This window comes from Rhinoderma darwinii (genome assembly GCF_050947455.1).
Source record: "Rhinoderma darwinii isolate aRhiDar2 chromosome 5 unlocalized genomic scaffold, aRhiDar2.hap1 SUPER_5_unloc_35, whole genome shotgun sequence".
In the NCBI taxonomy this organism is placed as follows: Eukaryota; Metazoa; Chordata; class Amphibia; order Anura; family Rhinodermatidae; genus Rhinoderma; species Rhinoderma darwinii.
Genome location: NW_027461793.1, coordinates 425,342 through 446,646, shown reverse-complemented (window position 1 = coordinate 446,646; position 21,305 = coordinate 425,342). Strand labels below are relative to the sequence as shown.

The 21,305-nt window shown below is 47.1% G+C and overlaps 14 non-coding genes and 1 pseudogene across 14 annotated transcripts; all 15 read left to right on the top strand.

Annotated features, from left to right (window-relative positions):
* Positions 1–554: 554 nt before the first annotated feature.
* On the top strand, positions 555–745 carry LOC142690964 (U2 spliceosomal RNA). Its single transcript, XR_012859634.1, has one exon. It is a non-coding gene; the product is annotated as a U2 spliceosomal RNA (small nuclear RNA).
* A 1,300-nt stretch (positions 746–2,045) lies between these two features.
* Positions 2,046–2,236, top strand: LOC142690962 (U2 spliceosomal RNA). The gene has a single exon (XR_012859633.1). It is a non-coding gene; the product is annotated as a U2 spliceosomal RNA (small nuclear RNA).
* A 1,296-nt stretch (positions 2,237–3,532) lies between these two features.
* LOC142690961 (U2 spliceosomal RNA) lies at positions 3,533–3,723 on the top strand. The gene has a single exon (XR_012859632.1). It is a non-coding gene; the product is annotated as a U2 spliceosomal RNA (small nuclear RNA).
* A 1,312-nt stretch (positions 3,724–5,035) lies between these two features.
* Positions 5,036–5,160, top strand: LOC142691030 (U2 spliceosomal RNA; annotated as a pseudogene).
* Positions 5,161–6,202: 1,042 nt separating this feature from the next.
* Positions 6,203–6,390, top strand: LOC142691027 (U2 spliceosomal RNA). Its single transcript, XR_012859688.1, has one exon. It is a non-coding gene; the product is annotated as a U2 spliceosomal RNA (small nuclear RNA).
* A 1,268-nt stretch (positions 6,391–7,658) lies between these two features.
* LOC142690960 (U2 spliceosomal RNA) lies at positions 7,659–7,849 on the top strand. The gene has a single exon (XR_012859631.1). It is a non-coding gene; the product is annotated as a U2 spliceosomal RNA (small nuclear RNA).
* Positions 7,850–9,149: 1,300 nt separating this feature from the next.
* LOC142690959 (U2 spliceosomal RNA) lies at positions 9,150–9,340 on the top strand. The gene has a single exon (XR_012859630.1). It is a non-coding gene; the product is annotated as a U2 spliceosomal RNA (small nuclear RNA).
* Positions 9,341–10,624: 1,284 nt separating this feature from the next.
* On the top strand, positions 10,625–10,815 carry LOC142690958 (U2 spliceosomal RNA). The gene has a single exon (XR_012859629.1). It is a non-coding gene; the product is annotated as a U2 spliceosomal RNA (small nuclear RNA).
* Positions 10,816–12,099: 1,284 nt separating this feature from the next.
* Positions 12,100–12,290, top strand: LOC142690957 (U2 spliceosomal RNA). Its single transcript, XR_012859628.1, has one exon. It is a non-coding gene; the product is annotated as a U2 spliceosomal RNA (small nuclear RNA).
* A 1,296-nt stretch (positions 12,291–13,586) lies between these two features.
* Positions 13,587–13,777, top strand: LOC142690956 (U2 spliceosomal RNA). Its single transcript, XR_012859627.1, has one exon. It is a non-coding gene; the product is annotated as a U2 spliceosomal RNA (small nuclear RNA).
* A 1,280-nt stretch (positions 13,778–15,057) lies between these two features.
* LOC142690955 (U2 spliceosomal RNA) lies at positions 15,058–15,248 on the top strand. The gene has a single exon (XR_012859626.1). It is a non-coding gene; the product is annotated as a U2 spliceosomal RNA (small nuclear RNA).
* A 1,276-nt stretch (positions 15,249–16,524) lies between these two features.
* Positions 16,525–16,715, top strand: LOC142690954 (U2 spliceosomal RNA). The gene has a single exon (XR_012859625.1). It is a non-coding gene; the product is annotated as a U2 spliceosomal RNA (small nuclear RNA).
* A 1,292-nt stretch (positions 16,716–18,007) lies between these two features.
* On the top strand, positions 18,008–18,198 carry LOC142690951 (U2 spliceosomal RNA). Its single transcript, XR_012859623.1, has one exon. It is a non-coding gene; the product is annotated as a U2 spliceosomal RNA (small nuclear RNA).
* Positions 18,199–19,490: 1,292 nt separating this feature from the next.
* Positions 19,491–19,681, top strand: LOC142690950 (U2 spliceosomal RNA). The gene has a single exon (XR_012859622.1). It is a non-coding gene; the product is annotated as a U2 spliceosomal RNA (small nuclear RNA).
* A 1,296-nt stretch (positions 19,682–20,977) lies between these two features.
* Positions 20,978–21,168, top strand: LOC142690949 (U2 spliceosomal RNA). The gene has a single exon (XR_012859621.1). It is a non-coding gene; the product is annotated as a U2 spliceosomal RNA (small nuclear RNA).
* The last annotated feature ends 137 nt before the right edge of the window (positions 21,169–21,305 follow it).

Sequence of the window (21,305 nt, the reverse complement as noted above, 5' to 3'; positions counted from 1 at the left end):
GGCCGGCTGTTGCAGTGTTGCCCTCTCAGGCAACACTGAGTGACTGACTGAGCCTCACCGTCTTATATAAAGTTCAGACGGAACTTTGCACGTGTCATAGTGGAGCCCTCAGGATTCCAGAGCCAGCTTTCTGACATCATAATGGGGCCTCAGAGATAAAAGCCTGGGCCCAGGCAGTGTTGGTCAGTGCTGCTCAGCAGGCAGCACTGGACTGGACTGGATTACAGCTGATACAAGGTGTGAAGGAACAAGGGGTGGCTGTGGGCATGCACTTGCTGCCGCTGCCAGTGTTTATCTGCATGGCAGCAGGGCATTTGGGCGTTGCCAGGAAGGCGTTTTTATGTAGATTCCTCCTCTTTCAGCACTGCATTGTGGTGCAAGCAAAAGAAGCAAATCCTGTCTGGCTTCCTCTCCGGCCTTTATTCACCTCCCGTGTAGCTGTGAGTGTGTGAGCCTGCAGGGCCCCATGGAATTGCCTAGAAGTAGGCTGAATCGCTGCAAGGGCTGAACAGCAGTATCGGGCAGGCTCGGGCAACGCGCGGCCCGTTCGGGTTATCGCTTCTCGGCCTTTTGGCTAAGATCAAGTGTAGTATCTGTTCTTATCAGTTTAATATCTGATACGTCCCCTATCTGGGGACCATATATTAAATGGATTTTTAGAACAGGGAGATGGAAATAGAGCTTGCTCTGTCCACTCCACGCATTGACCTGGTATTGCAGTATTTCCAGGACCGGTGCACCCTTTCCTTATGTGTTGACTAAAAGCAGATTCCAAAAGTGTTTTTTGTCTTTGCTATTGTTTCTGTCTTTCTGAAGGGATCTCCCCTTTTAATCCCATTATTTCAACACCTGTTGGACAATGCATGAGTGATAATGAGCTCATTGATTAAATGCAATTAATGAATAGATTGCCACCTCTTGTTGTGTGTCGTCTGTGTTTCTGTGTTTCCGGCATTTCACATTGGAACACCTCATTCACCTTCCTTGTCTTCTCTCCGCCCTCCCTTTTAGGTAAGTTAAAGAGCTGCACCTGAGCCAGCCACTGATTGATTGATTGATTGATTGATTGATTGATTGATTGATTGATTGATTGATTGATTGATTGATGCAGCACAACAGTCAAATAGTGGAGTGGAGTAGGGGAACAGCAAACAGCCAATAAAGCAGCCCGCCCGCTCGCCTGCCCGCCACAATGGACCTACCTGTGTACACTAGATGGATGTGATGGAATGTACTGTCGTCCCTACATTTCAAGAAGAAGTAAGAATTGCAGTTGCAACAAAGCCTTGCTTGCCTACAAAGAGAGCAGCAATTTGGATTTGTTACTATGTTACCTAGAAGAATAACAAACTGTGCAAGGATGGAGGTTGTAGGAGCAAGGAGAAGTTGTCTGTAAAGTTGGTGGATGCCTATTTTCCATTTTGCAGTCCCTTGTCTCCCTCTTGTGGCCTCCTGGAGGCAACTAGCTGTGCAAAAAAAAGACAGCCTGGCGGCCGGCTGTTGCAGTGTTGCCCTCTCAGGCAACACTGAGTGACTGACTGAGCCTCACCGTCTTATATAAAGTTCAGACGGAACTTTGCACGTGTCATAGTGGAGCCCTCAGGATTCCAGAGCCAGCTTTCTGACATCATAATGGGGCCTCAGAGATAAAAGCCTGGGCCCAGGCAGTGTTGGTCAGTGCTGCTCAGCAGGCAGCACTGGACTGGACTGGATTACAGCTGATACAAGGTGTGAAGGAACAAGGGGTGGCTGTGGGCATGCACTTGCTGCCGCTGCCAGTGTTTATCTGCATGGCAGCAGGGCATTTGGGCGTTGCCAGGAAGGCGTTTTTATGTAGATTCCTCCTCTTTCAGCACTGCATTGTGGTGCAAGCAAAAGAAGCAAATCCTGTCTGGCTTCCTCTCCGGCCTTTATTCACCTCCCGTGTAGCTGTGAGTGTGTGAGCCTGCAGGGCCCCATGGAATTGCCTAGAAGTAGGCTGAATCGCTGCAAGGGCTGAACAGCAGTATCGGGCAGGCTCGGGCAACGCGCGGCCCGTTCGGGTTATCGCTTCTCGGCCTTTTGGCTAAGATCAAGTGTAGTATCTGTTCTTATCAGTTTAATATCTGATACGTCCCCTATCTGGGGACCATATATTAAATGGATTTTTAGAACAGGGAGATGGAAATAGAGCTTGCTCTGTCCACTCCACGCATTGACCTGGTATTGCAGTATTTCCAGGACCGGTGCACCCTTTCCTTATGTGTTGACTAAAAGCAGATTCCAAAAGTGTTTTTTGTCTTTGCTATTGTTTCTGTCTTTCTGAAGGGATCTCCCCTTTTAATCCCATTATTTCAACACCTGTTGGACAATGCATGAGTGATAATGAGCTCATTGATTAAATGCAATTAATGAATAGATTGCCACCTCTTGTTGTGTGTCGTCTGTGTTTCTGTGTTTCCGGCATTTCACATTGGAACACCTCATTCACCTTCCTTGTCTTCTCTCCGCCCTCCCTTTTAGGTAAGTTAAAGAGCTGCACCTGAGCCAGCCACTGATTGATTGATTGATTGATTGATTGATTGATTGATTGATTGATTGATTGATTGATTGATGCAGCACAACAGTCAAATAGTGGAGTGGAGTAGGGGAACAGCAAACAGCCAATAAAGCAGCCCGCCCGCTCGCCTGCCCGCCACAATGGACCTACCTGTGTACACTAGATGGATGTGATGGAATGTACTGTCGTCCCTACATTTCAAGAAGAAGTAAGAATTGCAGTTGCAACAAAGCCTTGCTTGCCTACAAAGAGAGCAGCAATTTGGATTTGTTACTATGTTACCTAGAAGAATAACAAACTGTGCAAGGATGGAGGTTGTAGGAGCAAGGAGAAGTTGTCTGTAAAGTTGGTGGATGCCTATTTTCCATTTTGCAGTCCCTTGTCTCCCTCTTGTGGCCTCCTGGAGGCAACTAGCTGTGCAAAAAAAAGACAGCCTGGCGGCCGGCTGTTGCAGTGTTGCCCTCTCAGGCAACACTGAGTGACTGACTGAGCCTCACCGTCTTATATAAAGTTCAGACGGAACTTTGCACGTGTCATAGTGGAGCCCTCAGGATTCCAGAGCCAGCTTTCTGACATCATAATGGGGCCTCAGAGATAAAAGCCTGGGCCCAGGCAGTGTTGGTCAGTGCTGCTCAGCAGGCAGCACTGGACTGGACTGGATTACAGCTGATACAAGGTGTGAAGGAACAAGGGGTGGCTGTGGGCATGCACTTGCTGCCGCTGCCAGTGTTTATCTGCATGGCAGCAGGGCATTTGGGCGTTGCCAGGAAGGCGTTTTTATGTAGATTCCTCCTCTTTCAGCACTGCATTGTGGTGCAAGCAAAAGAAGCAAATCCTGTCTGGCTTCCTCTCCGGCCTTTATTCACCTCCCGTGTAGCTGTGAGTGTGTGAGCCTGCAGGGCCCCATGGAATTGCCTAGAAGTAGGCTGAATCGCTGCAAGGGCTGAACAGCAGTATCGGGCAGGCTCGGGCAACGCGCGGCCCGTTCGGGTTATCGCTTCTCGGCCTTTTGGCTAAGATCAAGTGTAGTATCTGTTCTTATCAGTTTAATATCTGATACGTCCCCTATCTGGGGACCATATATTAAATGGATTTTTAGAACAGGGAGATGGAAATAGAGCTTGCTCTGTCCACTCCACGCATTGACCTGGTATTGCAGTATTTCCAGGACCGGTGCACCCTTTCCTTATGTGTTGACTAAAAGCAGATTCCAAAAGTGTTTTTTGTCTTTGCTATTGTTTCTGTCTTTCTGAAGGGATCTCCCCTTTTAATCCCATTATTTCAACACCTGTTGGACAATGCATGAGTGATAATGAGCTCATTGATTAAATGCAATTAATGAATAGATTGCCACCTCTTGTTGTGTGTCGTCTGTGTTTCTGTGTTTCCGGCATTTCACATTGGAACACCTCATTCACCTTCCTTGTCTTCTCTCCGCCCTCCCTTTTAGGTAAGTTAAAGAGCTGCACCTGAGCCAGCCACTGATTGATTGATTGATTGATTGATTGATTGATTGATTGATTGATTGATTGATTGATTGATTGATTGATTGATTGATGCAGCACAACAGTCAAATAGTGGAGTGGAGTAGGGGAACAGCAAACAGCCAATAAAGCAGCCCGCCCGCTCGCCTGCCCGCCACAATGGACCTACCTGTGTACACTAGATGGATGTGATGGAATGTACTGTCGTCCCTACATTTCAAGAAGAAGTAAGAATTGCAGTTGCAACAAAGCCTTGCTTGCCTACAAAGAGAGCAGCAATTTGGATTTGTTACTATGTTACCTAGAAGAATAACAAACTGTGCAAGGATGGAGGTTGTAGGAGCAAGGAGAAGTTGTCTGTAAAGTTGGTGGATGCCTATTTTCCATTTTGCAGTCCCTTGTCTCCCTCTTGTGGCCTCCTGGAGGCAACTAGCTGTGCAAAAAAAAGACAGCCTGGCGGCCGGCTGTTGCAGTGTTGCCCTCTCAGGCAACACTGAGTGACTGACTGAGCCTCACCGTCTTATATAAAGTTCAGACGGAACTTTGCACGTGTCATAGTGGAGCCCTCAGGATTCCAGAGCCAGCTTTCTGACATCATAATGGGGCCTCAGAGATAAAAGCCTGGGCCCAGGCAGTGTTGGTCAGTGCTGCTCAGCAGGCAGCACTGGACTGGACTGGATTACAGCTGATACAAGGTGTGAAGGAACAAGGGGTGGCTGTGGGCATGCACTTGCTGCCGCTGCCAGTGTTTATCTGCATGGCAGCAGGGCATTTGGGCGTTGCCAGGAAGGTGTTTTTATGTAGATTCCTCCTCTTTCAGCACTGCATTGTGGTGCAAGCAAAAGAAGCAAATCCTGTCTGGCTTCCTCTCCGGCCTTTATTCACCTCCCGTGTAGCTGTGAGTGTGTGAGCCTGCAGGGCCCCATGGAATTGCCTAGAAGTAGGCTGAATCGCTGCAAGGGCTGAACAGCAGTATCGGGCAGGCTCGGGCAACGCGCGGCCCGTTCGGGTTATCGCTTCTCGGCCTTTTGGCTAAGATCAAGTGTAGTATCTGTTCTTATCAGTTTATGGTTCAATCTTTTTATTGATATTTTTTCAAACAAACACAAAAGGAACAAATATGATCAATAACCACATATTTCCATATACATAAACTGAAAAAGTATAATGTTGAATTATTGGAATATAAAATTCTGTGTCAATACTTTGATAATTGATCAAAAGAACATATACCGATCAGGTGTATTCACCCCTCATCAGCATTAACAACAAAATAAAATAAACATAACATTTCAAGTATACTCAATAGGTCTTTTCTTCAAGAATTTCTTGTTTTAATTACAGAGTCGTATCACATCAATTCTCATGTTTTTGTACAGTGCGGATTGTTTTTCCACTCGTCCCATATCCCTGAAAAAGTAGTAAATTTGTCTGAACCATACATAAGGATCTTTTCATATGTATATGTGTCATTAACAGATGAAATGACTTCCGCGCATGTGGGAATGGAAGAAGATTTCCAATATCTTGTCACTACCGTCTTAGCGATGATCAAAATTTTACATATGAGTATCCTCAATCTGGGCGGTATCACATGGATATCTAACAATAGCAATGCCATTTGTGGAGAATTAGAGACCACTTGATTGGTCAATGAAGAAATCAAACCGAAGATATCTTGCCAGTATGTTGTCAACCTTGGGCATTTCCATAGAATATGAAGCAGAGTACCTCTCTCTCCACATCCTCTCCAACATCTACAGGAGGAATTGGGATATATCCTACTTAGACGTTCAGGTGTATAGTACCATCTTAGCATAGTTTTCATTGCTGCTTCATAATGAGAGCTACATTGTACTGATTTATTAATCCAACTAAAAGCTCTTGTCCACTGTTCAGGAGTAAAGGCCTGTCCCAGCTCTTTTTCCCATTCCCCATATGGGTATGCTTTGTTAAATGAATCGTGATCATATATAAAATTGTAAATGGCTTTCAAGCCTTTACCTCTTCTCGATAGTATGGGAAATATAGCGTTGTTGCAAAAGGTCTCATGTTTATGTTGGTATCGGAGAAGGTGGCTAATTCTGAAATATGTATAGAATTCTGTAGTAGGTAAGTTAAACCTTTGGGAAAGTATCTCAAATGATATCATATGAGATCCTTCCACGAGCTGAGACAGATCCCTCACCCCCCCCAGTTTCCAATGCTTTATATGTAGTTCTTATCAGTTTAATATCTGATACGTCCCCTATCTGGGGACCATATATTAAATGGATTTTTAGAACAGGGAGATGGAAATAGAGCTTGCTCTGTCCACTCCACGCATTGACCTGGTATTGCAGTATTTCCAGGACCGGTGCACCCTTTCCTTATGTGTTGACTAAAAGCAGATTCCAAAAGTGTTTTTTGTCTTTGCTATTGTTTCTGTCTTTCTGAAGGGATCTCCCCTTTTAATCCCATTATTTCAACACCTGTTGGACAATGCATGAGTGATAATGAGCTCATTGATTAAATGCAATTAATGAATAGATTGCCACCTCTTGTTGTGTGTCGTCTGTGTTTCTGTGTTTCCGGCATTTCACATTGGAACACCTCATTCACCTTCCTTGTCTTCTCTCCGCCCTCCCTTTTAGGTAAGTTAAAGAGCTGCACCTGAGCCAGCCACTGATTGATTGATTGATTGATTGATTGATTGATGCAGCACAACAGTCAAATAGTGGAGTGGAGTAGGGGAACAGCAAACAGCCAATAAAGCAGCCCGCCCGCTCGCCTGCCCGCCACAATGGACCTACCTGTGTACACTAGATGGATGTGATGGAATGTACTGTCGTCCCTACATTTCAAGAAGAAGTAAGAATTGCAGTTGCAACAAAGCCTTGCTTGCCTACAAAGAGAGCAGCAATTTGGATTTGTTACTATGTTACCTAGAAGAATAACAAACTGTGCAAGGATGGAGGTTGTAGGAGCAAGGAGAAGTTGTCTGTAAAGTTGGTGGATGCCTATTTTCCATTTTGCAGTCCCTTGTCTCCCTCTCGTGGCCTCCTGGAGGCAACTAGCTGTGCAAAAAAAAGACAGCCTGGCGGCCGGCTGTTGCAGTGTTGCCCTCTCAGGCAACACTGAGTGACTGACTGAGCCTCACCGTCTTATATAAAGTTCAGACGGAACTTTGCACGTGTCATAGTGGAGCCCTCAGGATTCCAGAGCCAGCTTTCTGACATCATAATGGGGCCTCAGAGATAAAAGCCTGGGCCCAGGCAGTGTTGGTCAGTGCTGCTCAGCAGGCAGCACTGGACTGGACTGGATTACAGCTGATACAAGGTGTGAAGGAACAAGGGGTGGCTGTGGGCATGCACTTGCTGCCGCTGCCAGTGTTTATCTGCATGGCAGCAGGGCATTTGGGCGTTGCCAGGAAGGCGTTTTTATGTAGATTCCTCCTCTTTCAGCACTGCATTGTGGTGCAAGCAAAAGAAGCAAATCCTGTCTGGCTTCCTCTCCGGCCTTTATTCACCTCCCGTGTAGCTGTGAGTGTGTGAGCCTGCAGGGCCCCATGGAATTGCCTAGAAGTAGGCTGAATCGCTGCAAGGGCTGAACAGCAGTATCGGGCAGGCTCGGGCAACGCGCGGCCCGTTCGGGTTATCGCTTCTCGGCCTTTTGGCTAAGATCAAGTGTAGTATCTGTTCTTATCAGTTTAATATCTGATACGTCCCCTATCTGGGGACCATATATTAAATGGATTTTTAGAACAGGGAGATGGAAATAGAGCTTGCTCTGTCCACTCCACGCATTGACCTGGTATTGCAGTATTTCCAGGACCGGTGCACCCTTTCCTTATGTGTTGACTAAAAGCAGATTCCAAAAGTGTTTTTTGTCTTTGCTATTGTTTCTGTCTTTCTGAAGGGATCTCCCCTTTTAATCCCATTATTTCAACACCTGTTGGACAATGCATGAGTGATAATGAGCTCATTGATTAAATGCAATTAATGAATAGATTGCCACCTCTTGTTGTGTGTCGTCTGTGTTTCTGTGTTTCCGGCATTTCACATTGGAACACCTCATTCACCTTCCTTGTCTTCTCTCCGCCCTCCCTTTTAGGTAAGTTAAAGAGCTGCACCTGAGCCAGCCACTGATTGATTGATTGATTGATTTATTGATTGATTGATTGATTGATTGATTGATTGATTGATTGATGCAGCACAACAGTCAAATAGTGGAGTGGAGTAGGGGAACAGCAAACAGCCAATAAAGCAGCCCGCCCGCTCGCCTGCCCGCCACAATGGACCTACCTGTGTACACTAGATGGATGTGATGGAATGTACTGTCGTCCCTACATTTCAAGAAGAAGTAAGAATTGCAGTTGCAACAAAGCCTTGCTTGCCTACAAAGAGAGCAGCAATTTGGATTTGTTACTATGTTACCTAGAAGAATAACAAACTGTGCAAGGATGGAGGTTGTAGGAGCAAGGAGAAGTTGTCTGTAAAGTTGGTGGATGCCTATTTTCCATTTTGCAGTCCCTTGTCTCCCTCTTGTGGCCTCCTGGAGGCAACTAGCTGTGCAAAAAAAAGACAGCCTGGCGGCCGGCTGTTGCAGTGTTGCCCTCTCAGGCAACACTGAGTGACTGACTGAGCCTCACCGTCTTATATAAAGTTCAGACGGAACTTTGCACGTGTCATAGTGGAGCCCTCAGGATTCCAGAGCCAGCTTTCTGACATCATAATGGGGCCTCAGAGATAAAAGCCTGGGCCCAGGCAGTGTTGGTCAGTGCTGCTCAGCAGGCAGCACTGGACTGGACTGGATTACAGCTGATACAAGGTGTGAAGGAACAAGGGGTGGCTGTGGGCATGCACTTGCTGCCGCTGCCAGTGTTTATCTGCATGGCAGCAGGGCATTTGGGCGTTGCCAGGAAGGCGTTTTTATGTAGATTCCTCCTCTTTCAGCACTGCATTGTGGTGCAAGCAAAAGAAGCAAATCCTGTCTGGCTTCCTCTCCGGCCTTTATTCACCTCCCGTGTAGCTGTGAGTGTGTGAGCCTGCAGGGCCCCATGGAATTGCCTAGAAGTAGGCTGAATCGCTGCAAGGGCTGAACAGCAGTATCGGGCAGGCTCGGGCAACGCGCGGCCCGTTCGGGTTATCGCTTCTCGGCCTTTTGGCTAAGATCAAGTGTAGTATCTGTTCTTATCAGTTTAATATCTGATACGTCCCCTATCTGGGGACCATATATTAAATGGATTTTTAGAACAGGGAGATGGAAATAGAGCTTGCTCTGTCCACTCCACGCATTGACCTGGTATTGCAGTATTTCCAGGACCGGTGCACCCTTTCCTTATGTGTTGACTAAAAGCAGATTCCAAAAGTGTTTTTTGTCTTTGCTATTGTTTCTGTCTTTCTGAAGGGATCTCCCCTTTTAATCCCATTATTTCAACACCTGTTGGACAATGCATGAGTGATAATGAGCTCATTGATTAAATGCAATTAATGAATAGATTGCCACCTCTTGTTGTGTGTCGTCTGTGTTTCTGTGTTTCCGGCATTTCACATTGGAACACCTCATTCACCTTCCTTGTCTTCTCTCCGCCCTCCCTTTTAGGTAAGTTAAAGAGCTGCACCTGAGCCAGCCACTGATTGATTGATTGATTGATTGATTGATTGATTGATTGATTGATTGATGCAGCACAACAGTCAAATAGTGGAGTGGAGTAGGGGAACAGCAAACAGCCAATAAAGCAGCCCGCCCGCTCGCCTGCCCGCCACAATGGACCTACCTGTGTACACTAGATGGATGTGATGGAATGTACTGTCGTCCCTACATTTCAAGAAGAAGTAAGAATTGCAGTTGCAACAAAGCCTTGCTTGCCTACAAAGAGAGCAGCAATTTGGATTTGTTACTATGTTACCTAGAAGAATAACAAACTGTGCAAGGATGGAGGTTGTAGGAGCAAGGAGAAGTTGTCTGTAAAGTTGGTGGATGCCTATTTTCCATTTTGCAGTCCCTTGTCTCCCTCTTGTGGCCTCCTGGAGGCAACTAGCTGTGCAAAAAAAAGACAGCCTGGCGGCCGGCTGTTGCAGTGTTGCCCTCTCAGGCAACACTGAGTGACTGACTGAGCCTCACCGTCTTATATAAAGTTCAGACGGAACTTTGCACGTGTCATAGTGGAGCCCTCAGGATTCCAGAGCCAGCTTTCTGACATCATAATGGGGCCTCAGAGATAAAAGCCTGGGCCCAGGCAGTGTTGGTCAGTGCTGCTCAGCAGGCAGCACTGGACTGGACTGGATTACAGCTGATACAAGGTGTGAAGGAACAAGGGGTGGCTGTGGGCATGCACTTGCTGCCGCTGCCAGTGTTTATCTGCATGGCAGCAGGGCATTTGGGCGTTGCCAGGAAGGCGTTTTTATGTAGATTCCTCCTCTTTCAGCACTGCATTGTGGTGCAAGCAAAAGAAGCAAATCCTGTCTGGCTTCCTCTCCGGCCTTTATTCACCTCCCGTGTAGCTGTGAGTGTGTGAGCCTGCAGGGCCCCATGGAATTGCCTAGAAGTAGGCTGAATCGCTGCAAGGGCTGAACAGCAGTATCGGGCAGGCTCGGGCAACGCGCGGCCCGTTCGGGTTATCGCTTCTCGGCCTTTTGGCTAAGATCAAGTGTAGTATCTGTTCTTATCAGTTTAATATCTGATACGTCCCCTATCTGGGGACCATATATTAAATGGATTTTTAGAACAGGGAGATGGAAATAGAGCTTGCTCTGTCCACTCCACGCATTGACCTGGTATTGCAGTATTTCCAGGACCGGTGCACCCTTTCCTTATGTGTTGACTAAAAGCAGATTCCAAAAGTGTTTTTTGTCTTTGCTATTGTTTCTGTCTTTCTGAAGGGATCTCCCCTTTTAATCCCATTATTTCAACACCTGTTGGACAATGCATGAGTGATAATGAGCTCATTGATTAAATGCAATTAATGAATAGATTGCCACCTCTTGTTGTGTGTCGTCTGTGTTTCTGTGTTTCCGGCATTTCACATTGGAACACCTCATTCACCTTCCTTGTCTTCTCTCCGCCCTCCCTTTTAGGTAAGTTAAAGAGCTGCACCTGAGCCAGCCACTGATTGATTGATTGATTGATTGATTGATTGATTGATTGATTGATTGATGCAGCACAACAGTCAAATAGTGGAGTGGAGTAGGGGAACAGCAAACAGCCAATAAAGCAGCCCGCCCGCTCGCCTGCCCGCCACAATGGACCTACCTGTGTACACTAGATGGATGTGATGGAATGTACTGTCGTCCCTACATTTCAAGAAGAAGTAAGAATTGCAGTTGCAACAAAGCCTTGCTTGCCTACAAAGAGAGCAGCAATTTGGATTTGTTACTATGTTACCTAGAAGAATAACAAACTGTGCAAGGATGGAGGTTGTAGGAGCAAGGAGAAGTTGTCTGTAAAGTTGGTGGATGCCTATTTTCCATTTTGCAGTCCCTTGTCTCCCTCTTGTGGCCTCCTGGAGGCAACTAGCTGTGCAAAAAAAAGACAGCCTGGCGGCCGGCTGTTGCAGTGTTGCCCTCTCAGGCAACACTGAGTGACTGACTGAGCCTCACCGTCTTATATAAAGTTCAGACGGAACTTTGCACGTGTCATAGTGGAGCCCTCAGGATTCCAGAGCCAGCTTTCTGACATCATAATGGGGCCTCAGAGATAAAAGCCTGGGCCCAGGCAGTGTTGGTCAGTGCTGCTCAGCAGGCAGCACTGGACTGGACTGGATTACAGCTGATACAAGGTGTGAAGGAACAAGGGGTGGCTGTGGGCATGCACTTGCTGCCGCTGCCAGTGTTTATCTGCATGGCAGCAGGGCATTTGGGCGTTGCCAGGAAGGCGTTTTTATGTAGATTCCTCCTCTTTCAGCACTGCATTGTGGTGCAAGCAAAAGAAGCAAATCCTGTCTGGCTTCCTCTCCGGCCTTTATTCACCTCCCGTGTAGCTGTGAGTGTGTGAGCCTGCAGGGCCCCATGGAATTGCCTAGAAGTAGGCTGAATCGCTGCAAGGGCTGAACAGCAGTATCGGGCAGGCTCGGGCAACGCGCGGCCCGTTCGGGTTATCGCTTCTCGGCCTTTTGGCTAAGATCAAGTGTAGTATCTGTTCTTATCAGTTTAATATCTGATACGTCCCCTATCTGGGGACCATATATTAAATGGATTTTTAGAACAGGGAGATGGAAATAGAGCTTGCTCTGTCCACTCCACGCATTGACCTGGTATTGCAGTATTTCCAGGACCGGTGCACCCTTTCCTTATGTGTTGACTAAAAGCAGATTCCAAAAGTGTTTTTTGTCTTTGCTATTGTTTCTGTCTTTCTGAAGGGATCTCCCCTTTTAATCCCATTATTTCAACACCTGTTGGACAATGCATGAGTGATAATGAGCTCATTGATTAAATGCAATTAATGAATAGATTGCCACCTCTTGTTGTGTGTCGTCTGTGTTTCTGTGTTTCCGGCATTTCACATTGGAACACCTCATTCACCTTCCTTGTCTTCTCTCCGCCCTCCCTTTTAGGTAAGTTAAAGAGCTGCACCTGAGCCAGCCACTGATTGATTGATTGATTGATTGATTGATTGATTGATTGATTGATTGATTGATTGATTGATGCAGCACAACAGTCAAATAGTGGAGTGGAGTAGGGGAACAGCAAACAGCCAATAAAGCAGCCCGCCCGCTCGCCTGCCCGCCACAATGGACCTACCTGTGTACACTAGATGGATGTGATGGAATGTACTGTCGTCCCTACATTTCAAGAAGAAGTAAGAATTGCAGTTGCAACAAAGCCTTGCTTGCCTACAAAGAGAGCAGCAATTTGAATTTGTTACTATGTTACCTAGAAGAATAACAAACTGTGCAAGGATGGAGGTTGTAGGAGCAAGGAGAAGTTGTCTGTAAAGTTGGTGGATGCCTATTTTCCATTTTGCAGTCCCTTGTCTCCCTCTTGTGGCCTCCTGGAGGCAACTAGCTGTGCAAAAAAAAGACAGCCTGGCGGCCGGCTGTTGCAGTGTTGCCCTCTCAGGCAACACTGAGTGACTGACTGAGCCTCACCGTCTTATATAAAGTTCAGACGGAACTTTGCACGTGTCATAGTTGAGCCCTCAGGATTCCAGAGCCAGCTTTCTGACATCATAATGGGGCCTCAGAGATAAAAGCCTGGGCCCAGGCAGTGTTGGTCAGTGCTGCTCAGCAGGCAGCACTGGACTGGACTGGATTACAGCTGATACAAGGTGTGAAGGAACAAGGGGTGGCTGTGGGCATGCACTTGCTGCCGCTGCCAGTGTTTATCTGCATGGCAGCAGGGCATTTGGGCGTTGCCAGGAAGGCGTTTTTATGTAGATTCCTCCTCTTTCAGCACTGCATTGTGGTGCAAGCAAAAGAAGCAAATCCTGTCTGGCTTCCTCTCCGGCCTTTATTCACCTCCCGTGTAGCTGTGAGTGTGTGAGCCTGCAGGGCCCCATGGAATTGCCTAGAAGTAGGCTGAATCGCTGCAAGGGCTGAACAGCAGTATCGGGCAGGCTCGGGCAACGCGCGGCCCGTTCGGGTTATCGCTTCTCGGCCTTTTGGCTAAGATCAAGTGTAGTATCTGTTCTTATCAGTTTAATATCTGATACGTCCCCTATCTGGGGACCATATATTAAATGGATTTTTAGAACAGGGAGATGGAAATAGAGCTTGCTCTGTCCACTCCACGCATTGACCTGGTATTGCAGTATTTCCAGGACCGGTGCACCCTTTCCTTATGTGTTGACTAAAAGCAGATTCCAAAAGTGTTTTTTGTCTTTGCTATTGTTTCTGTCTTTCTGAAGGGATCTCCCCTTTTAATCCCATTATTTCAACACCTGTTGGACAATGCATGAGTGATAATGAGCTCATTGATTAAATGCAATTAATGAATAGATTGCCACCTCTTGTTGTGTGTCGTCTGTGTTTCTGTGTTTCCGGCATTTCACATTGGAACACCTCATTCACCTTCCTTGTCTTCTCTCCGCCCTCCCTTTTAGGTAAGTTAAAGAGCTGCACCTGAGCCAGCCACTGATTGATTGATTGATTGATTGATTGATTGATTGATTGATTGATGCAGCACAACAGTCAAATAGTGGAGTGGAGTAGGGGAACAGCAAACAGCCAATAAAGCAGCCCGCCCGCTCGCCTGCCCGCCACAATGGACCTACCTGTGTACACTAGATGGATGTGATGGAATGTACTGTCGTCCCTACATTTCAAGAAGAAGTAAGAATTGCAGTTGCAACAAAGCCTTGCTTGCCTACAAAGAGAGCAGCAATTTGGATTTGTTACTATGTTACCTAGAAGAATAACAAACTGTGCAAGGATGGAGGTTGTAGGAGCAAGGAGAAGTTGTCTGTAAAGTTGGTGGATGCCTATTTTCCATTTTGCAGTCCCTTGTCTCCCTCTTGTGGCCTCCTGGAGGCAACTAGCTGTGCAAAAAAAAGACAGCCTGGCGGCCGGCTGTTGCAGTGTTGCCCTCTCAGGCAACACTGAGTGACTGACTGAGCCTCACCGTCTTATATAAAGTTCAGACGGAACTTTGCACGTGTCATAGTGGAGCCCTCAGGATTCCAGAGCCAGCTTTCTGACATCATAATGGGGCCTCAGAGATAAAAGCCTGGGCCCAGGCAGTGTTGGTCAGTGCTGCTCAGCAGGCAGCACTGGACTGGACTGGATTACAGCTGATACAAGGTGTGAAGGAACAAGGGGTGGCTGTGGGCATGCACTTGCTGCCGCTGCCAGTGTTTATCTGCATGGCAGCAGGGCATTTGGGCGTTGCCAGGAAGGCGTTTTTATGTAGATTCCTCCTCTTTCAGCACTGCATTGTGGTGCAAGCAAAAGAAGCAAATCCTGTCTGGCTTCCTCTCCGGCCTTTATTCACCTCCCGTGTAGCTGTGAGTGTGTGAGCCTGCAGGGCCCCATGGAATTGCCTAGAAGTAAGCTGAATCGCTGCAAGGGCTGAACAGCAGTATCGGGCAGGCTCGGGCAACGCGCGGCCCGTTCGGGTTATCGCTTCTCGGCCTTTTGGCTAAGATCAAGTGTAGTATCTGTTCTTATCAGTTTAATATCTGATACGTCCCCTATCTGGGGACCATATATTAAATGGATTTTTAGAACAGGGAGATGGAAATAGAGCTTGCTCTGTCCACTCCACGCATTGACCTGGTATTGCAGTATTTCCAGGACCGGTGCACCCTTTCCTTATGTGTTGACTAAAAGCAGATTCCAAAAGTGTTTTTTGTCTTTGCTATTGTTTCTGTCTTTCTGAAGGGATCTCCCCTTTTAATCCCATTATTTCAACACCTGTTGGACAATGCATGAGTGATAATGAGCTCATTGATTAAATGCAATTAATGAATAGATTGCCACCTCTTGTTGTGTGTCGTCTGTGTTTCTGTGTTTCCGGCATTTCACATTGGAACACCTCATTCACCTTCCTTGTCTTCTCTCCGCCCTCCCTTTTAGGTAAGTTAAAGAGCTGCACCTGAGCCAGCCACTGATTGATTGATTGATTGATTGATTGATTGATTGATTGATGCAGCACAACAGTCAAATAGTGGAGTGGAGTAGGGGAACAGCAAACAGCCAATAAAGCAGCCCGCCCGCTCGCCTGCCCGCCACAATGGACCTACCTGTGTACACTAGATGGATGTGATGGAATGTACTGTCGTCCCTACATTTCAAGAAGAAGTAAGAATTGCAGTTGCAACAAAGCCTTGCTTGCCTACAAAGAGAGCAGCAATTTGGATTTGTTACTATGTTACCTAGAAGAATAACAAACTGTGCAAGGATGGAGGTTGTAGGAGCAAGGAGAAGTTGTCTGTAAAGTTGGTGGATGCCTATTTTCCATTTTGCAGTCCCTTGTCTCCCTCTTGTGGCCTCCTGGAGGCAACTAGCTGTGCAAAAAAAAGACAGCCTGGCGGCCGGCTGTTGCAGTGTTGCCCTATCAGGCAACACTGAGTGACTGACTGAGCCTCACCGTCTTATATAAAGTTCAGACGGAACTTTGCACGTGTCATAGTGGAGCCCTCAGGATTCCAGAGCCAGCTTTCTGACATCATAATGGGGCCTCAGAGATAAAAGCCTGGGCCCAGGCAGTGTTGGTCAGTGCTGCTCAGCAGGCAGCACTGGACTGGACTGGATTACAGCTGATACAAGGTGTGAAGGAACAAGGGGTGGCTGTGGGCATGCACTTGCTGCCGCTGCCAGTGTTTATCTGCATGGCAGCAGGGCATTTGGGCGTTGCCAGGAAGGCGTTTTTATGTAGATTCCTCCTCTTTCAGCACTGCATTGTGGTGCAAGCAAAAGAAGCAAATCCTGTCTGGCTTCCTCTCCGGCCTTTATTCACCTCCCGTGTAGCTGTGAGTGTGTGAGCCTGCAGGGCCCCATGGAATTGCCTAGAAGTAGGCTGAATCGCTGCAAGGGCTGAACAGCAGTATCGGGCAGGCTCGGGCAACGCGCGGCCCGTTCGGGTTATCGCTTCTCGGCCTTTTGGCTAAGATCAAGTGTAGTATCTGTTCTTATCAGTTTAATATCTGATACGTCCCCTATCTGGGGACCATATATTAAATGGATTTTTAGAACAGGGAGATGGAAATAGAGCTTGCTCTGTCCACTCCACGCATTGACCTGGTATTGCAGTATTTCCAGGACCGGTGCACCCTTTCCTTATGTGTTGACTAAAAGCAGATTCCAAAAGTGTTTTTTGTCTTTGCTATTGTTTCTGTCTTTCTGAAGGGATCTCCCCTTTTAATCCCATTATTTCAACACCTGTTGGACAATGCATGAGTGATAATGTGCTCATTGATTAAATGCAATTAATGAATAGATTGCCACCTCTTGTTGTGTGTCGTCTGTGTTTCTGTGTTTCCGGCATTTCACATTGGAACACCTCATTCACCTTCCTTGTCTTCTCTCCGCCCTCCCTTTTAGGTAAGTTAAAGAGCTGCACCTGAGCCAGCCACTGATTGATTGATTGATTGATTGATTGATTGATTGATTGATTGATTGATTGATTGATGCAGCACAACAGTCAAATAGTGGAGTGGAGTAGGGGAACAGCAAACAGCCAATAAAGCAGCCCGCCCGCTCGCCTGCCCGCCACAATGGACCTACCTGTGTACACTAGATGGATGTGATGGAATGTACTGTCGTCCCTACATTTCAAGAAGAAGTAAGAATTGCAGTTGCAACAAAGCCTTGCTTGCCTACAAAGAGAGCAGCAATTTGGATTTGTTACTATGTTACCTAGAAGAATAACAAACTGTGCAAGGATGGAGGTTGTAGGAGCAAGGAGAAGTTGTCTGTAAAGTTGGTGGATGCCTATTTTCCATTTTGCAGTCCCTTGTCTCCCTCTTGTGGCCTCCTGGAGGCAACTAGCTGTGCAAAAAAAAGACAGCCTGGCGGCCGGCTGTTGCAGTGTTGCCCTCTCAGGCAACACTGAGTGACTGACTGAGCCTCACCGTCTTATATAAAGTTCAGACGGAACTTTGCACGTGTCATAGTGGAGCCCTCAGGATTCCAGAGCCAGCTTTCTGACATCATAATGGGGCCTCAGAGATAAAAGCCTGGGCCCAGGCAGTGTTGGTCAGTGCTGCTCAGCAGGCAGCACTGGACTGGACTGGATTACAGCTGATACAAGGTGTGAAGGAACAAGGGGTGGCTGTGGGCATGCACTTGCTGCCGCTGCCAGTGTTTATCTGCATGGCAGCAGGGCATTTGGGCGTTGCCAGGAAGGCGTTTTTATGTAGATTCCTCCTCTTTCAGCACTGCATTGTGGTGCAAGCAAAAGAAGCAAATCCTGTCTGGCTTCCTCTCCGGCCTTTATTCACCTCCCGTGTAGCTGTGAGTGTGTGAGCCTGCAGGGCCCCATGGAATTGCCTAGAAGTAGGCTGAATCGCTGCAAGGGCTGAACAGCAGTATCGGGCAGGCTCGGGCAACGCGCGGCCCGTTCGGGTTATCGCTTCTCGGCCTTTTGGCTAAGATCAAGTGTAGTATCTGTTCTTATCAGTTTAATATCTGATACGTCCCCTATCTGGGGACCATATATTAAATGGATTTTTAGAACAGGGAGATGGAAATAGAGCTTGCTCTGTCCACTCCACGCATTGACCTGGTATTGCAGTATTTCCAGGACCGGTGCACCCTTTCCTTATGTGTTGACTAAAAGCAGATTCCAAAAGTGTTTTTTGTCTTTGCTATTGTTTCTGTCTTTCTGAAGGGATCTCCCCTTTTAATCCCATTATTTCAACACCTGTTGGACAATGCATGAGTGATAATGAGCTCATTGATTAAATGCAATTAATGAATAGATTGCCACCTCTTGTTGTGTGTCGTCTGTGTTTCTGTGTTTCCGGCATTTCACATTGGAACACCTCATTCACCTTCCTTGTCTTCTCTCCGCCCTCCCTTTTAGGTAAGTTAAAGAGCTGCACCTGAGCCAGCCACTGATTGATTGATTGATTGATTGATTGATTGATTGATTGATTGATTGATTGATTGATGCAGCACAACAGTCAAATAGTGGAGTGGAGTAGGGGAACAGCAAACAGCCAATAAAGCAGCCCGCCCGCTCGCCTGCCCGCCACAATGGACCTACCTGTGTACACTAGATGGATGTGATGGAATGTACTGTCGTCCCTACATTTCAAGAAGAAGTAAGAATTGCAGTTGCAATAAAGCCTTGCTTGCCTACAAAGAGAGCAGCAATTTGGATTTGTTACTATGTTACCTAGAAGAATAACAAACTGTGCAAGGATGGAGGTTGTAGGAGCAAGGAGAAGTTGTCTGTAAAGTTGGTGGATGCCTATTTTCCATTTTGCAGTCCCTTGTCTCCCTCTTGTGGCCTCCTGGAGGCAACTAGCTGTGCAAAAAAAAGACAGCCTGGCGGCCGGCTGTTGCAGTGTTGCCCTCTCAGGCAACACTGAGTGACTGACTGAGCCTCACCGTCTTATATAAAGTTCAGACGGAACTTTGCACGTGTCATAGTGGAGCCCTCAGGATTCCAGAGCCAGCTTTCTGACATCATAATGGGGCCTCAGAGATAAAAGCCTGGGCCCAGGCAGTGTTGGTCAGTGCTGCTCAGCAGGCAGCACTGGACTGGACTGGATTACAGCTGATACAAGGTGTGAAGGAACAAGGGGTGGCTGTGGGCATGCACTTGCTGCCGCTGCCAGTGTTTATCTGCATGGCAGCAGGGCATTTGGGCGTTGCCAGGAAGGCGTTTTTATGTAGATTCCTCCTCTTTCAGCACTGCATTGTGGTGCAAGCAAAAGAAGCAAATCCTGTCTGGCTTCCTCTCCGGCCTTTATTCACCTCCCGTGTAGCTGTGAGTGTGTGAGCCTGCAGGGCCCCATGGAATTGCCTAGAAGTAGGCTGAATCGCTGCAAGGGCTGAACAGCAGTATCGGACAGGCTCGGGCAACGCGCGGCCCGTTCGGGTTATCGCTTCTCGGCCTTTTGGCTAAGATCAAGTGTAGTATCTGTTCTTATCAGTTTAATATCTGATACGTCCCCTATCTGGGGACCATATATTAAATGGATTTTTAGAACAGGGAGATGGAAATAGAGCTTGCTCTGTCCACTCCACGCATTGACCTGGTATTGCAGTATTTCCAGGACCGGTGCACCCTTTCCTTATGTGTTGACTAAAAGCAGATTCCAAAAGTGTTTTTTGTCTTTGCTATTGTTTCTGTCTTTCTGAAGGGATCTCCCCTTTTAATCCCATTATTTCAACACCTGTTGGACAATGCATGAGTGATAATGAGCTCATTGATTAAATGCAATTAATGAATAGATTGCCACCTCTTGTTGTGTGTCGTCTGTGTTTCTGTGTTTCCGGCATTTCACATTGGAACACCTCATTCACCTTCCTTGTCTTCTCTCCGCCCTCCCTTTTAGGTAAGTTAAAGAGCTGCACCTGAGCCAGCCACTGATTGATTGATTGATTGATTGATTGATTGATTGATTGATTGATTGATTGATTGATTGATGCAGCACAACAGTCAAATAGTGGAGTGGAGTAGGGGAACAGCAAACAGCCAATAAAGCAGCCCGCCCGCTCGCCTGCCCGCCACAATGGACCTACCTGTGTACACTAGATGGATGTGATGGAATGTACTGTCGTCCCTACATTTCAAGAAGAAGTAAGAATTGCAGTTGCAACAAAGCCTTGCTTGCCTACAAAGAGAGCAGCAATTTGGATTTGTTACTATGTTACCTAGAAGAATAACAAACTGTGCAAGGATGGAGGTTGTAGGAGCAAGGAGAAGTTGTCTGTAAAGTTGGTGGATGCCTATTTTCCATTTTGCAGTCCCTTGTCTCCCTCTTGTGGCCTCCTGGAGGCAACTAGCTGTGCAAAAAAAAGACAGCCTGGCGGCCGGCTGTTGCAGTGTTGCCCTCTCAGGCAACACTGAGTGACTGACTGAGCCTCACCGTCTTATGTAAAGTTCAGACGGAACTTTGCACGTGTCATAGTGGAGCCCTCAGGATTCCAGAGCCAGCTTTCTGACATCATAATGGGGCCTCAGAGATAAAAGCCTGGGCCCAGGCAGTGTTGGTCAGTGCTGCTCAGCAGGCAGCACTGGACTGGACTGGATTACAGCTGATACAAGGTGTGAAGGAACAAGGGGTGGCTGTGGGCATGCACTTGCTGCCGCTGCCAGTGTTTATCTGCATGGCAGCAGGGCATTTGGGCGTTGCCAGGAAGGCGTTTTTATGTAGATTCCTCCTCTTTCAGCACTGCATTGTGGTGCAAGCAAAAGAAGCAAATCCTGTCTGGCTTCCTCTCCGGCCTTTATTCACCTCCCGTGTAGCTGTGAGTGTGTGAGCCTGCAGGGCCCCATGGAATTGCCTAGAAGTAGGCTGAATCGCTGCAAGGGCTGAACAGCAGTATCGGGCAGGCTCGGGCAACGCGCGGCCCGTTCGGGTTATCGCTTCTCGGCCTTTTGGCTAAGATCAAGTGTAGTATCTGTTCTTATCAGTTTAATATCTGATACGTCCCCTATCTGGGGACCATATATTAAATGGATTTTTAGAACAGGGAGATGGAAATAGAGCTTGCTCTGTCCACTCCACGCATTGACCTGGTATTGCAGTATTTCCAGGACCGGTGCACCCTTTCCTTATGTGTTGACTAAAAGCAGATTCCAAAAGTGTTTTTTGTCTTTGCTATTGTTTCTGTCTTTCTGAAGGGATCTCCCCTTTTAATCCCATTATTTCAACACCTGTTGGACAATGCATGAGTGATAATGAGCTCA